Source organism: Ranitomeya variabilis, chromosome 4, assembly GCF_051348905.1.
Source record: "Ranitomeya variabilis isolate aRanVar5 chromosome 4, aRanVar5.hap1, whole genome shotgun sequence".
Classification (NCBI taxonomy): Eukaryota; Metazoa; Chordata; class Amphibia; order Anura; family Dendrobatidae; genus Ranitomeya; species Ranitomeya variabilis.
Genome location: NC_135235.1, coordinates 521,125,680 through 521,135,711, shown reverse-complemented (window position 1 = coordinate 521,135,711; position 10,032 = coordinate 521,125,680).

The following is a 10,032-nucleotide window of genomic DNA, read 5'->3' as shown; positions in this document are numbered from 1 at the left end:
CTGGAGTGGATGAGTAACCAGTGCAATGACTGGCACAAGGTAGAGGCATCGGTGTAACGGTTGGTGAGGAATATGATCCTGGCAGCAGCATTCAGGACAGATTGGAGCGGGGAGAGTTTGTTAAGAGGGAGGCCGATTAGTAGAGAGTTACAATAGTCCAGACGAGAATGAATAAGTGAAACAGTAAGAGTTTTTGCAGAGTCGAAAGTAAGGAAAGGTCGAACTCCAGAAATGTTTTTGAGGTGCAGATGACAAGAGCAAGCCAGTGATCGGACATGAGGGGTGAATGAAAGCTCTAAATCAAATACGACCCCAAGACATCGGGCATGTTGCTGGGGAGTAATGGTAGAACCACACACAGAAGTGGCAATGTTGGGCATAGGTAGGTTAGTAGAGGGAGTAAACACAAGGAGTTCAGTTTTTGACAGATTCAGTTTCAGATAGAGGGAGGACATGATGTTGGAGACAGCGGTAAGACAGTCACTGGTGTTTTCTAAAAAAGCAGGCGTGCTGTCAGGAGAAGAGGTGTGTAATTGGGTGTCATCAGCATAGAGATAGTACTGGAACCCAAATCTACTGATATTTTGCCCAATGGGGGCGGTATACAAAGAGAAGAGGAGGGGGCCTAGGACTTATCCTTGAGGAACCCCAACAGTAAGGGGAAGATGAGAGGAGGAGGATCCACCAAAAGATACAATGAAGGAGCGGTCAGAGAGGTAGGAGGAGAACCAGGAGAGAATGGTGTCCTTGAGGCCAAAGTAGCGGAGCATAGTGAGGATCCACAGTGTCAAATGCTGCAGAGATATCCAGGAGAATTAGCGTGGAGTAGTGACCATTACATTTAGCTGTTAGTAGATCATTGGAGACTTTAGTGAGGGCAGTTTCAGTAGAGTGTAAAGAGTGGAAACCAGATTGAAGAGGGTCGAAAAGAGAGTTATCTGAGAGATAGCAGATAAGACGGGAGTGGACCAGGTGTTCAAGTAATTTAAAGATGAAGGGAAGATTAGAGACAGGTCTATAGTTAGTGGCACAGTTTTGGTCGAGGAATGGTTTTTTAAGTAATGGATGTATGATGGCATGCTTAAATGAGGAGGGAAAGATACCAGAAGAGAAAGAGAGGTTGAATACTTTAGTTAGGTGAGTGGTGACAGCAGGGGAAAGGGACTGCAGGAGATGTGACGGAATATGGTCACTGGTTCAAGTAGTAGGGTGAGAAGATGCAAGGAGCCTGATCACTTCTTCTGTGACTGCTCAAAATCAGAGAGTGAGCTAGATGCAGAGTGGAAGGGAGGACAGTGCATGGTATGAGGGGATTGGGAGAAAATTTCCTGTCGGATATGGTAAATTTTTTATTTGAAGTAATTGGCCAGATCATCAGCGCAGAGATCCGTGGTTGGGACCTGCACTCTTGGGTTGAGTAGGGAATGAAAAGTGTCAAAGAGAAATTTAGGGTTATTGGATAGTGAGGTGATGAGGGTGTTGAAATAGGTTTACCTGTGGCTTTTCTGCATCTAATGCAAGTCAATGGGGAAAATCCACAGAGGAAACTTAGCGAACCCACAAGAGAAACTGACATGTTGCGGATGTGAAGAACGCACAGCAGGTTAGTTTACGTTGAGTGAAAAAGCATAGTGGGCAGATTTCTATAAATCCCATCCACTTTGCTGGAGCTGTAAGACGCTGCGTTTTTGAAGCAGCTAAAATATGCAGCATTAAGAATTCACCAAAACCTCATAGTGGCCACAGCCTTAAAATGCAGAAGTGTTCCTTGTAAGTCTGCACTCCAGCGCTCCGCTTCAGGGATCTCCACTGTACCATCCGTACAGTCACCTGACCCTGCAGTTAGTCATTGACCGGTCAAGTGAATATATGGACGTGACCTTATTACCGTATATACTCGAGTATAAGCCGAGATTTTCAGCCCATTTTTTTAGGCTGAAAGTGCCCCTCTCGGCTTATACTGAAGTCATTGTCCCAGGAGGTCGGCGGGGGAGGGGAAGCTGCAGCTGTTCATCATACTCACCAGCTCCCGGCGCATCTCTGCATGTCCCTGCTTCTCCGGCGCCCGCAGCTCTTCCTGTGTTCAGCGGTCACGTGGTACCGCTCATTAAAGTAATGAATATTGACGCGACTCCACTCCCAAAGGGGTGGAGCCGCATATTAATAACTTTAATGAGCGGTACCAGTGACCGCTGAACACAGCAACAAGCTGCCGGCGCCATCACATCGGAGAAGCAGGGACCGCGACGGGAGGGTGAGTATAACGGGAGGTGAGCCATGCGATATTCACCTGTCCCCGTTCCACCGCCGGGCTCCGTCTTCCGTGTCCTCTGGCTGTGACGTTCAGGTCAGGGGGCGCGATGACATGTTTAGCGTGGCGGTTAAACGGGGACAGGTGATTATCGCAAGTGCCGGTGTCCCCGCCTGCTCAGGACAAGAGGTGAGTATGTCATTTTTTTTTTTAATCGCTGCAGCAGGATATGGGGCAAATGTTTCTATGGAGCATCTTATTGGACCATAATCAACCTTAATGCAGCATTATATGGGGCAAAAGTTTCTATGGTGCATCTTCTGGGGCCATAATCAACCTTAATGCAGCATTATATGGGGCAAATGTTTCTATGGAGCATCAAATGGGGCCATAATCAACCTTTATGCAGCAGACTGTGGAGACCTGGGTGACGTAACCAGTGCCTTCCCCCTCCCATCACTCCCGTAATGAAACACACACAGTCCTAGGTGGGTTGAACAGGTCGGTCACAGTTTTATTAATTAAATAAGCAGAGAAAGGGCAATTACATATCGTAACGGGCGCTCGCGCCGAGCTCCTGTCCGTGATCGACAGGGGAATTGGCCCAGCGAGCGGCTACGACCTTTGCCCTCCTCCACTTTTTCCGCTGTGACTTAATAAAGGTTACTAGGGTTAGTTATATCACATACGTATATACATTTTTATTTTTTTTTTACGTAAAATATTACAATAGCATTTACAAATTTACATCATCCCGCAGGTTAGTACCATCTTTAGCCTTTAAAAAGGGAGGGAGGGTGGGACAAAAGCTTCCAGGTGTCCGCCGGGAGGAAAAGAGAAAGTTCCCGGCCAGACACCTGGATTTAACCCCTGTAGGAGTGGCCGTAGGACCCCTCCCCTCCAGTGACCACTGGCCGGCTGGGGGTCTTCTAATTAGTGCATCACTAAGGGGGAGTGATGCTAGGGGGGAACTGGCACTGACAACCTTTCCGTGCTGCACTATCTAGGTGCTCCCCAGTCAGAGACGCGCACCTTATACAGTACCGCGTCTGCCAGACTGTGGAGACCTGGGTGACGTAACCAGTGCCTTCCCCCTCCCATCACTCCCGTAATGAAACACACACAGTCCTAGGTGGGTTGAACAGGTCGGTCACAGTTTTATTAAATAAGCAGAGAAAGGGCAATTACATATCGTAATGGGCGCTCGCGCCGAGCTCCTGTCCGTGATCGACAGGGGAATTGGCCCAACGAGGGGCTACGACCTTTGCCCTCCTCCGCTTCTTCCGCCACAGAGGATCCCGTGTGTTACCTACGCGGGACTCCGACCCCACCCAACAATGTTAGGGCCTGTTCAACCCCGTCCTGTAAACCAGACAGAAAAATATCGAGGCCAATGTCCGTTAGGTGAACTCCGTCCGGTCTTAATTGTGGCGTGTTATCCCCTTGTAGGTATTGGTGACGAATCACGATACCACCTCTTCCTCTCACATATTTTCCGATCCGAGCGTTAAATTTCACCCTTGTCCGCTCTATGGCTTTTTTATCTCTTGCACCGCGCCAAACGGCCCGTGGTGTTATCTCTGACCACACCAGTATCATGTTCCTGAACAGACTGCTGAACCGTTCCGTATCCGTTGTCACCCATTTGTACAACTCGGCCACCTTTTGTTTGCCCAGGTCATTGCCACCCGTGTGTAACACCATTATCACCGGGCGTTCCGCCATCCTTGCTATGACAACCATCTCCTTGAACACCTGTTTCCACTGGAGGCCTCTGATACCCCTCCAGTTAACTTGTATTCCCGGGATGTAAAGATTTGTTCCTCCTGGCCGCAGTTTGGCCCTCTTTTCGGCCCAATATATGTAGGAATCTCCTACCACCCAAACTTCAACCCCTGTAAGAGACAACACATGTTAATTAAGCAAGTCGGGTCTTATGTATCTGGCGAAGCATGCGGACTTCCAACGACCCATTCGCTGCACTTCGGCCTCTGACACTCCTGCCTTAGCTGCCTCTGTGGCCGCCCCTATCCGGAACGAATGTGTTCCGTACTCCTTTGGATTTGCGCCAGTTTTTTCCAAGCATAGCTTGAACATTGCCTTGAATTGGTACTTGGTCAGAGGGGCCCCGTCCGTATGAGTGAAGAAAAATCTACCAGCATGTCTTATTACGGCGTATCTTTTCACCATTTTTAGCGGGCAAGCTGGGCCCTCTGTAGAGTTAACCAGGACCCATGTGCCCCTCCCGGTGGGATCGCATTTGGATTTTCTAACCCTGATGCGCAGGGCGTCGCGGCATATTACTATGTCCTCATTAATTAGGCCTCCTTCCGATGCGTTTTTTGACCGTGGTAGCCAATCACTAATACGCAGTGCTCCGAAAAAGACGGTCGCAAAAGCTGCCGATATGAGGGCCACCTCATATTGCGATGAGCAGATTGACTGGGATATCGCAATTAGGTCCTGCAATAGTCTCAGAGAAATGGGGCGGTGACATTCTTGGCTTGGCTGAAGCCTTTTCCAACCTTTTATGGCTTGTCTTATGCAGAAGGATTTAGTTACGTCTACCCATCCCAATAATTGAAAGAAAAATGCTAGCCCCGATAATTTCCGTTGTGCCGAGGTGCCCGACGCCCCGCCTTCCCTCATCCGTAATAGGAAATCAGTTGTCACTGCGCTTCGCGCTCCGTCGCTTTCGTCGACTGGCCTACCCTGAATTAGTGAGCACCACTCCTCCCAAGCCTTACCATACACCTGCCAGGTAGCTGGCGAAACGGAGGCCCGGATTAAGGGCATCAATGACTGGCCACTGTGTCCCACAGGGACAGTGGACACAGAATACCCCGGGGTTGCGCGTTGGGCTGCTGGATTCTGAAAGCCTGCCAATTGGAAAATAACAATGGGTTAATGATATTATCATCTACTTCCGCCACCACGGTGGCTCTACACCAAATATTGTTTTCTAGGCATATCAGCGCTAGCCGGCGCAAGAGAGCGAGTATGGGCAGGGATGAAGAAGGCATGTGATTTAGCCTCTTCGCCGTTTTCGCATTTTTTGTTTGGAAACGAATGTTCGTGTTTCTCAACTGATCGGCCCATATCTCCAGCGCTGCTACTACCGCAAGCAATTCCCATAGGGCCGGGTCTTGCCCCCACTTTGTTGTCGTCCATCTCTCTGGCCAACCAGATTTGCACCATTGGTTTTTATAAATTGCTGCAAAACCCTCTTTTTTGTTCCACTCTATTGTCAGCCCTAATTCCTTGCTTGCGATCTCTCTAGCCATAACGCACGTGTGACCGTTGTTTGATTGTAGGAACGTTTGCCATACTAGCAGATCTGCTTTTAGCGAACGAGTGAGCCTAATTCTATGGCCGGGCTGAGAAGCGCCTTTTGTTGCCAAAGATAGTCTGCGCGAGAATGCTCTGCCGACCGGCATTACGCGGCAGGCAAACGTCAGTAGGCCCAATAATGCCTGCATTTGCTGGAGGGTTACCTTGTTAACTTCACGAAAGCCTTTCAACATTTGCTGGGTTTTTAATATTTTATCCTTTGGTAAGCGGAAAACCATTGAAGTGGTATCTATTTCGATGCCCAAGAAAGGCAATACATTACATGGTCCCTTCGTTTTTTCCGGTGACAATGGCACGCCGAATTCGAGTGAGATAGATTTGAATTTTTCTAGTAGATCGGAGCAGAGTTTAGACTTTCTGGGGCCGACGAACAGGAAATCATTGAGGTAGTGAATTAGGGATTTACTGCCCGTTTCGTACCGAACTACCCAATCTAGGAATGTGCTGAATAGCTCAAAATAGTGACATGAGATGGAACATCCCATCGGGAGGCACATGTCGAAGTAATAGAGCTGGTCCACTTTGCAGCCCAGGAGGTGGAAACTTTCAGGGTGCACGGGTAGTAAACGGAATGCCGATTCAATGTCGGATTTGGCTAGCAGGGCGCCGGGTCTGGCTGCCCGGACTAATTCCACCACCTTATCGAAAGACGCGTATGAGACAGAGGCTTCTTCTGGGGAAATTGCGTCATTAACCGAATCGCCCTTTGGGTGAGATAAATGATGGATTAGGCGGTATTTACCGGGTTCCTTTTTTGGTATAATGCCTAGCGGTGATATTTTCATGTTTTTGAAGGGGAGTGACTTAAAGGGGCCTGCTATTCTACCCAACTCTACCTCCTTTTCAATTTTTTGTCTAAGTATTTTCGGGGAATTCGCGAGCCGATTTTAGGTTATCGGATAGGGTTGGCGTTCTTGTTAGCCTAAAGGGAATAAAAAACCCATCGGAGAATCCTGCTTGCAGCTGCTGAGCCGCTTCCTTATTGGGGTAGAGCTTTAGCCAGGGGGCCATCGCGGTGACGCTCACTTGGGTTCTGCCGCGTAGGCGCTTTGTAAGGCTGACGAGTGCACCTTGACGCTGGGTGTCCCCCCCGCAAGCGGAGCAATCATGTCTGAATTTGCATAATGTGTGGAAACGGCAGTTTCCCTCGTTGCACAACCAGCAGGCCCCGGGTTTTCGCACGACCACTGAGTTTTGACCTGCGGCTGTGGAGTAATTAGTGGTCGTGGACGAAAAGGGGGGCTGCTTTTGGGACAGCATCAAACGCAACCATACATCTGTTGCTTTAACTCCCCAGCCTAGATCGGGATGTAGGGCCAGACGCCTGCGGAACTCCTCGTCATATCGCCGCCAGGCTGAACCACCGTGCGACTTGTATGAACTATATATCATGTCCTGATATATAAACAATTCGGAGCAGCGTTCCGGATGTTTCTGGCCCATAATACAGCCCAATACTGCGAAGGCCTGGAGCCAATTATTCATGGTTAATGCAATTCTTGATCTCCCCCTATCGAAACCCCTCTCGTTAGCTTTTTCCACCGTTTGTTGGTCCGCTGATAACAGCGACCATATGTCAATATAATCGTTGCTCCAGATTTTCAGTCTAGTTTCCTGATCTATATGAGCGCCCAGCGGGCTGATCCCGCAGAAGAAGGCGTCTTTGTGTAGATTAGCGGATTGTGGTGTTGTATTGTTCACCACCTTTCCGCTCGAGTGTGATAGCTGTAGGATTAATTCCTTTACCGCTGAAGTTAGCTCCATTTCTTGTAACATTTCCTTGCCACCCTTGGAACACTCACCGGTGTGTGACTCTGGAAGAGTGTACTCCAATCCTGGAGGAACCCCCGCAGATGTTGACGGGGTGATGTCGCAGGACGGGGAAACTTTGGCTCCCGCTACAGCGTGGGACTGGTCAATGTGCTGAGTATCGTGCGTTGGAGCCCGATTACAACCACATAGTGGCAGATTACTGGCTCTGTCTTCGGCGACTGCACGGTTCTCCCCGGCTGAAAGCCCTAGAGGGTGCGCGTGATTTTGAAGTTTTGTCGCGTGCCCGATGACTCCTATCCGGGCTCTGCGATACATCGGACCCCTCGGATGATGCTGATGACAGCCATCCTGAGGCCCGCGATCTGCGGCGGCTCCTATGGGAGCTGTGTCTGCGTCGGTGACGGGAGGGGCGTTTAGAGGGGTAGCGCGAATGGCGACGGGAGTTATCGGAGGAAGATTGGGAGGACGTGCGGCGTCTACGCCTTCGTCCGCCATTACTATGCGGTGTCATGGGAGGGATTCTATCAGTAGCCCGAAGGGGATATTTGGCCATAGACGGTCCTGTAGTGCTACTTAGGAGGGGGGGCGTTAGGAGGCCACCGTATTCGGCCCCATTACTGGGATTTAACAGAGCAGCGGCTATCGGATAATTTTTATTGGGCATATGGGCGGTGTGGGGCGGTGCAAATGTGTCCGTGATTGGTGCCGTTAACAAAACTTCACAGTAATTTTTGTTGCGCAGCTGTTGAGCGCCTTGATCGGTCCTTGCGGACCGAACAATGCGCTCCTCAGCTGCCCTGTAACCTGTACTGCCCGACCCCTGATACCCCCGTGCAGGCAACAGTGCTGCGTCTGTCGGGGGTATGCTGGAGGTCGGACCTGGTGAGAGATCTGCGCACTGATCGGTCAGATTCGACCGATCAGAGCAATCGGGGCTGCGTGGCATTAATGCCAGCCTCCCGATTACCCCCTGCGGGCGGTGTATATGTGCCCGCAGGGAAGGTAATGGAGGACTGGCCAGCGCTGCCATCGCTGGGGAATTGCGGTGACCGGAAGTCGGGGGCGGGGACCGGAAGTGCCCGGCCGGAGCCTTTGCAGAGCCCCGGGCCGACACCGAGGGAGCAGGAAGCCGCCGGCTGCAGCGAGGCGGCGAGGACGCCCCCTCCCCTACCTGGAGACGCTCCGGGGCGCGGGGTAAGCGGGCGGATCGCCTTCCCCCCCGGCGCCGCCGTCAGCGTCCCTGGAGCGGCCGGGGAAAGGGGGGATGTCGCGCAACGTCTGGCGCTACCAGGCTTAGCCCCATCAGCCCGTGACGGAGCCCCCGGCGCCGGACGCACACCGCCACCCCCCGCCCCTGCAGGAGCCTGCACGGACGCCGCCAGCGATGAGACGCAGCCCACCCTCCGACGTGTGCGACGCCCGGCCCTGCCCCGCCTCCTTTGTGAGGTCCCCAGGCCCTCTGCAGCCGAGAGCCCCGGTGCCTGCAGCGGCGCAGAGAGGGGCCTCTGCCTACAGCTCTGGGCCACTCCAACCTCCGGTCCCCCGGGTGCTGGCGTTCCGGAAGGCAGCGAAGGTGAGCTAGACTCGAGGGGACCCGGGGGCGAAGGGGAGAGGGAGGCCGGACCTAGGGGACCCGGGGGCGAAGGGGCGAGGGAGGCCGGACCAAGGGGACCCGTGGGCGGGGGGGTGAGTGAGAACAGATCAGGGGGACCTGGGGGTGAAGGGGTGAGGAAGGACAGGTCGGGAGAGGGCCCAGGGAGGTGAGCCCTGACGCCGGTAAGAATGGCCTGAAGCCATTGCTCACCTCTCTGTTCCACCCCTTTCAGCAGGGCCTCGACCAGGGGGTCCGACATAACTCCAGAGATGCAGGGGGACAAAAGCTTCCAGGTGTCCGCCGGGAGGAAAAGAGAAAGTTCCCGGCCGGACACCTGGATTTAACCCCTGTAGGAGTGGCAGTAGGACCCCTCCCCTCCAGTGACCACTGGCCGGCTGGGGGTCTTCTAATTAGTGCATCACTAAGGGGGAGTGATGCTAGGGGGGAACTGGCACTGACAATCTTTCCGTGCTGCACTATCTAGGTGCTCCCCAGTCAGAGACGCGCACCTTATACAGTACCGCGTCTGCCATTATATGGGGCAAATGTTTCTATGGAGCATCTTATGGGGCCATAATCAACCTTAATGGAGCATTATATGGGGCAAATGTTTCTATGGAGCATCTTATGGGGCCATAATCAACCTTTATGCAGCATTGTATGAGGCAAATGTTTCTATGGAGCATCTTATGGGGCCATAATCAACCGTTGTGCAGCATTATATGGGGCATATTTTTGTATGAAGCATCTTATGGGATCAATCATAAACTTTATGGAGCGTTATATGGGGCATATTTTGTATGGAGCATCCTATGGGGCCCATCATGAACTTTATGGAGCACTATATGGGGCTCCTGATTCAATATGGATATTCAAAAACACTTAACCTACTGATGTCTCAATTAATTTTACTTTTATTGGTATCAATTTTTATTTTTGAAATTTACCAGTAGCTCCTGCATTTCCCACCCTAGGCTTATAATGAGTCATTAGGTTTTCCCAGTTTTTTGTGGCAAAATTAGGGGTCTCAGCTTATACTCGGGTCGGCTTATATTCGAGTATA